We start from the raw sequence: 6,733 nt of genomic DNA on the forward strand, positions 1-6,733 counted from the left end.
CTAAAAAACTGAAAAAGAGAGAAAAAGAGGTCACAAACTCTGTTATTAATGCATATAATCGCTACCTTCTCCAAAATACGCCTTTCCACTGGGCTAAATATATAAAAGCTAAGAGCGAAAGAGACGCTATGGTACTACTAGCGGAAACACAGAGAGAATTGAAATTTCAGGCCAAACTCTACAGGTTCGGCAATAAATCAGGCAAAATGTTAGCAAAGCTAGTAAAGGGTGAGAATAGGCCCTCTATGATTGGAGGACTTCTCCATCGAGAGAAGCTATTGATAAAAACAGAAGACATATTAGAGGCTTTTACAGAGTACTATAGAGATCTATACTCTGCAGAAACTTCAGATAAATCTCAGTCTGAGCATTTCTGGAGCCAGCTAAACTGTCCTTCAATCACAGCAGAAATGAACTCTATGCTGAATAACCCGATATCAAATGAGGAAGTTAGTAAAACGATTCTTGAATTAGCAATGAATAAAGCAGCAGGCCCTGATGGCCTCCCCAATGAGGTGTATAAGATCTTAACCTTAGAGATCTCTCCATATTTATGTAAAACATATAACAAATTTTTCATCGATGGTAATGTTATACCAGCTAGTTTTTCAGCCTCCTTCACAACCTTGATTCTGAAGGGAGGCAAGGATCCCAATCACAAGGAATTTTATCGACCGATAGCCCTCTTGAATTCGGACTATAAAATACTTACCTCAATCTTGGCACGTAGGCTTCAAGGCAACCTTCCACATATTATTCACAAGGATCAAGCAGGATTCATTCATGGCCGCAATTCCGCCTCTAAGATCAGAGAGGTACTTTTGATGACAGAATTCTTTCAAACCAGAGAGAGAGGGGCAGAGGACAAGGAGGATTTTGCAATAGTCGCCATTGATGCGGCTAAGGCATTTGACTCAGTTTATTTTAGTCATCTGTTCACTACCTTAGCCAAATTTGGATTTAGAGATAATTTTGTTAATTTTATTCATAATCTACATACAAGTCCATCTACTAGGCTAATAGTAAACAATTCATTATCCTCAGATATTATAATTCAAAGGGGAACACGTCAGGGGTGTCCTCTGTCCCCTCTTCTCTTCGACATTGCCATAGAGCCCCTTGCAATAAAGATCCGACAGAGTATTGAGGGCATTAATCTAGGTGGACACGTAATGAAGGCTGCACTCTATGCAGATGACATACTTCTTTACATCTCAAATACAAAGTCGAATATACCCAACCTGCTTAGCATCATTCAACAATTTGGTTCCTTCTCCGGGTACATGATCAATACCTCCAAATCAGAATTATTTTGGTTAAATAAAAATAACGATTCAATTCAAGACAGTCCGTTTAAAGAGGTCTCAGAATCATTTAAATATCTGGGTATAATTATACCAGTAAGATTCACTGAGCTGTACAAAGTTAACATAATACCCATAATAACAATGATTTGTGAGAGACTGAAATCTTGGCAAAGCTTTCCGATTTCATTATCTGGGAGAATAGCTTTATACAAAATGATTCTCCTCCCGAAACTTTTGTATATATTACAAAACATCCCATTAATATTATATGGAAAGGATATTAGACTGCTTAATAGGGTAGTTGGGAAATTCCTCTGGCAGGGGAAAAAGGCGAGAATTTCTTTAACTAACCTAACTTCGGCAAAGGAATATGGGGGTTTAGCTTTACCAGACATTAGGCAATACAACATGGCCTTCCTTGCACGAACAGTGACAGATTGGATTCTTTCTAAAGATTATGTTACAAATATTTCATTGGAAGCAAATATCTGTCACCCATATCATCTTGCCGGCCTGGTACATTGCACACCTAAACTGTTACCTCCTGAAATTAAAAAGCTTAAAAGCATCTCAAACCCGATTAAAGCCTGGTGGAAAATAGGGACTGCCCTAAGATTGGATTGTAGCGTATCCCAATACTTACCAATAAAAGGAAACCCTAGATTTCAGCCTGGTCTCTAGGGGGCTATATTTGATAGTTGGTCCCACCAAGGACTGGTAAAAGTTAAACAAATCTTTGAAAATGACTCAAATGTCATAAAAACATTTGAACACCTGAAAAATGAATTTAATTTAACACATAAGGAATTATTTGCATATCTGCAACTTAGACACTATGGATCAAAGATAACTAGGAATACAGATTGGTCATGGACCCTAGGAAAATTGGAAAAATGGCTGGCTTTGATGTGCTATGCACTCCTCAATGCCAACAAGGGAACTCCCTTGTTGGAACACATAGCAATGACATGGTCCAGTTTAATCCCCTCAGAACCGATAGAGTCAGACAGTGTACAGAGGTCAATAGACCGTGTGTCTCGGGCCACCCTCTCTGCTACGTGGAGAGAAGCACACCTTAAAATTCTGCATAAAACATACTTTACTCCAGCTTTAGGCTACAAGATACATAATTTAGAATTTAAGGCCTGTCCAAAGTGTTCTCTTGTTGCTGCAGACCTGGTCCATATGCTATGGAACTGTCCAAAAATACGCCAATTCTGGTACAGAGTTCAATTCTGGATAAATAAAAATTTGGTGGCCGCTCCTCTGACACTTACCCTGACACAGATTATTTTTTGTCTTCAACTGGAAGTACGGCAACAACCTCAGGAAAATTAATTATCCTCACAATTCTAGCTGCCAGATATTTGATTCTTAAGTACTGGAAAGGCTCAAAGACTCCCTCAATCCTAGAGGTAAAAAACTGTTTGAAGAAACAATGTATGATCGAACAAAGGGATACCAATATTGATAATGAGGGAGACATAAAATTTTTTTTCCTTAAATGGTCAGCTTTCATTAAAGGCTACTCAATTAATGAAATAGAAATGATAATTTTCCCGTTCAGGAATTCAGAACTGGTGTTGCTAAATCTTTGGTAGGAGATGGGGGTGAGGGCTGGGGGGATACGGATCAAATATACATTCTAAACTATCTCCCTCCCCTCCTTTTCCCCCTTCCCCCTTTTTTTTTTTTTTTTTTTTTTCTTAGACAGATAAGGGAAGGGGAGGAGGAGAAAGGGAAAACAGGAGTTGTAATATTAATTATATGAGTTAACAAACATGGGTAACACAACTTGATAACATGAGTTATCACTTATATAATGTGGTATGTCAAGTTATTTTCTTTCTTCTATGATGTAATAGACTTAAGTGAATTGTATTAAGAATGTTATTGCCATGTTTCAGATTTATTGTTTTTCTTCTTTCTTGTTCTTGTTTTTTATTTATTTTTATTTTTTTATTTTTTATTTATTTTTTTTATTATTTATCTCCTATTTTTTTTTTGTCTATTTTGCCCTGCCTATGTATTACTTATTATACTAAACCTCAATAAAAAGAAAAAGTAAAAAAAAAATAAAAAAAAAAATTGAATGCTCTATCTAAATCATAAAAGTTTAATTTTGACTTGAGTGTCCCTTTAAGAGAATATATCCTCTTTCAGAAAAGAATCTGACAGCCTGGAAGTGGTTCCTAAGGTTGATGGAGCTATTTCCACTCTAAATAAACGCACAACTATTTCTATTGAGGATAGTTCCTCATTTAAGGACCCAATGGACTGCAAATACGAGTCTTTCCTGAGAAAATTATTTTCTCAATTAGCTCTGCATCTTAGACCAGCAGTGCCAATCACCTGTGTAGCTGCTGCGCATCCTTTTGGTGTGATTCTATTTTTTCAGTTGCTTCCTGAATAGTCATCCGAGTATATCAATAACTGTCCTAAAGATGTCTAATGATTTAATGTGTGATGCAGTTTTTGACATCATTAAAATTGATATGTCCATTGCTGTTCTGCTAAGGAGAGCTTTATGGCTTAAATCCTGGTCAGCTCCCTTTGAGGGTAAATTTCCTTTTGGATCAGAGTAAGACTCTATCATTAAAACTGTTACTGCAGGGGGCGGAGCCTGCTCTCAGTGCGGTAGGACGCGTCTATGTGAAGCTCCTGCTAACAGTTCAAATTTGTGTGGTTTTCCGGATGAAAATCTACACTATCTTACTCCTATGTAATCATCTCTTCAACTGAGATCCGACAGATGCTAAGAGTGGATGTCCCGACTGCGTTCTTACCTATGTTCTCTGAGACAGCTGTGTATCACGTATCTTCTCAGACCTAGCAGCCATCTTACAATTGCCACGTTTGAGCAACAAGAGGATCTCACAAATCAAGACTGTGCGAGAAGTGTAACATAGGTCTGGGGCTGCTGCACAATTACCCCCCCCCCAAACTCTGTGGTTAAGATATCCTGTAATAGGATAATTGCTCACTCACCACTCAAGTAATTGCCTTTGTTCCACACTCAACCTGTATAGCATATGCCACGAGGTAACAGTAGACCTCTTGCTATAGCTACTCAACATGATCATTGACGCTCTGACCTATAGGCCCCCAACACGGGTCTTTGATTGTAACAGAGGACGATGTAGGGGTGAAGTCGTGATTACAACTGCCCGTGTATGTTGCTTGGGGAGGAGTGGACTACAACAAAGGGCTGATTACCACCCGCTGTGATGTGAGATACTACACCCATCAGACTCTAAGGGTTCTGCTAACTGGACTTTCCCCAAGAAAATGAGCCAGGTTGTTAAGCCTCAAACTGATTCATAACATTAAGGTTCCAATTTTCAGCATGCTGAGAACTGGATTGGGATAACAGAAATGGAACTCAGTTTCTTCGGAAGGATCATATCCTTGTATTTATTCCCTTATACTTAAGCTTATTATGGCTTATAGGTCCGATATGCAGTTTAAGGGACATGCAGCTATATCAGGGTTCTTAGTACCTGGGACTTGAGATAAATTTGTCGCAACAAATTATTGTTCTTATGTTTTCAATGCTATGTCTCTCCCACTAGTTACTATCTACTGAGCTTTTGTTTACTAAAGTGTGTTAAACTGTTATGAGGTAATATAGTAGTTCAAAGTATAATGTAGGGCTCACTGCAGCTGTTATTGGATCACTGCTCATATCTATTATTGAGCACATTATCTACGTATGGCTCCCACATTTGGTAGCTGTGAGGTGTCTAGAACTGATCTCCATGTGTACAGATTGGTCCTTACAGAGTTGGTGTATTTAGCCCTATAAGATTTAAGTTTAGTTTTCTTATACGTGTAGATATGTAGGTCACCTTAGTAAAATACCTTATATATATCCAATTATTGGGTACTCAAATATCCCTATCTAACCCATACCTAGGTAGTCAGATACTATTATTATTTTGATAGGGGGAGCAATGTGGTCACTGAACATGGTAAAGAGGGGTGCCAGAATCCACTGACTCCAATGTTGCAATGTTTTGTTTACCCTAGTCTCTTTCTATTTATCATATTCTATAAAGAAGTTGGCCCCTAGAGATTCCGCCCATCTATACTTAAAGGGACAGTCTATTCAAAATTAAACTTTCATGATTCAGATAGGGCATGCAATTTTAAACAACTTTCCAGTTTACTTCTATTATCTAATTTGCTCAATTCTTTAGATATCCTTTGTTGAAGAAATAGCAATGTACATGTGTGAGCCAATCACACAAGGCCTTTATGTGCAGCAACCAATCAGCAGCTACTGAGCATATCTAGATATGCTTTTCAGCAAGTGATATCAAGAGAATGTAGCAAATTAGATAATAGAAGTAAATTAGAAAGTTGTTTAAAATGACATGCTCTTTATAAATCATGAAAGAAAAAAATTGGGTATCATGACCCTTTAAGTTGTGCAAACTGAGAGCGGCCTACATAGCAAGTCGAAGAAACCCTCCACTATAACATAGACCAAAAGTGTACACTGTACCACTTAACACTAACCTTGGTTTTTACCTAGCTTACGGTTAGATTACAAGTTTTGTGGTAAGAGGGATGTGGTGCTAACTTGCACGTTATTGTCACCGCTCACTTTCCTACACTGCTGGTATTACAGGTTTTCATAAACCCGGCATTATTAGGCAAGAAGTGAGCGTAGAGCAAAATTGAGCTCCATACCGTACTCCAATACCAGCGCTGCTGAAAGCTGTGGTGAGCTGGTTTTACGTGCTCGTGCACGATATCCCAATAGACATCAATGGGGAGAGCCGGCTGAAAAAAAAGCCTTACACCTGCAATAAAGCAGCGTAAAGCTCTGTACCGCAATCCCATTGATTCCTATGGGGAAACTAAATTTATGTTTACACCTAACACCCTAACAAGAACCCCGAGTCTAAACACCCCTAATCTTACACTTATTAACCCCTAAACTGCCGCCCGACGTCACCGACACCTACATTATACTTATTAACCCCTATTCTGCTGCCCCCAACATCGCCGACACCTACATTATATTTATTAACCCATAATCTCCCACCCCTAATGTTGCCGCAACCTACCTACACTTATTAACCCCTAATCTGCCGGCCCCAATGTCACCGCCACTATAATAAACATATTAACCCCTAAACCGCCATACTCCAGCATCGCAAACACTAGTTAAATATTATTAACCCCTAATCTGCCGCCCCTAACATCGCCGCCACCTACCTACATTTATTAACCCCTAATCTGCCGCCCCCAACGTCGCTGCCACTATACTAAATTTATTAACCACTAAACCTAAGTCTAACCCTAACCCTAACACCCACTAACTTAAATATAATTCAAATAAATCTAAATAAAAATTCCTATCATTAACTAAATAATTCCTATTTAAAACTAAATACCTATAAAATAAACCCTAAGCT

The sequence above is a fragment of the Bombina bombina genome, chromosome 5 (assembly GCF_027579735.1).
Source record: "Bombina bombina isolate aBomBom1 chromosome 5, aBomBom1.pri, whole genome shotgun sequence".
In the NCBI taxonomy this organism is placed as follows: domain Eukaryota; kingdom Metazoa; phylum Chordata; class Amphibia; order Anura; family Bombinatoridae; genus Bombina; species Bombina bombina.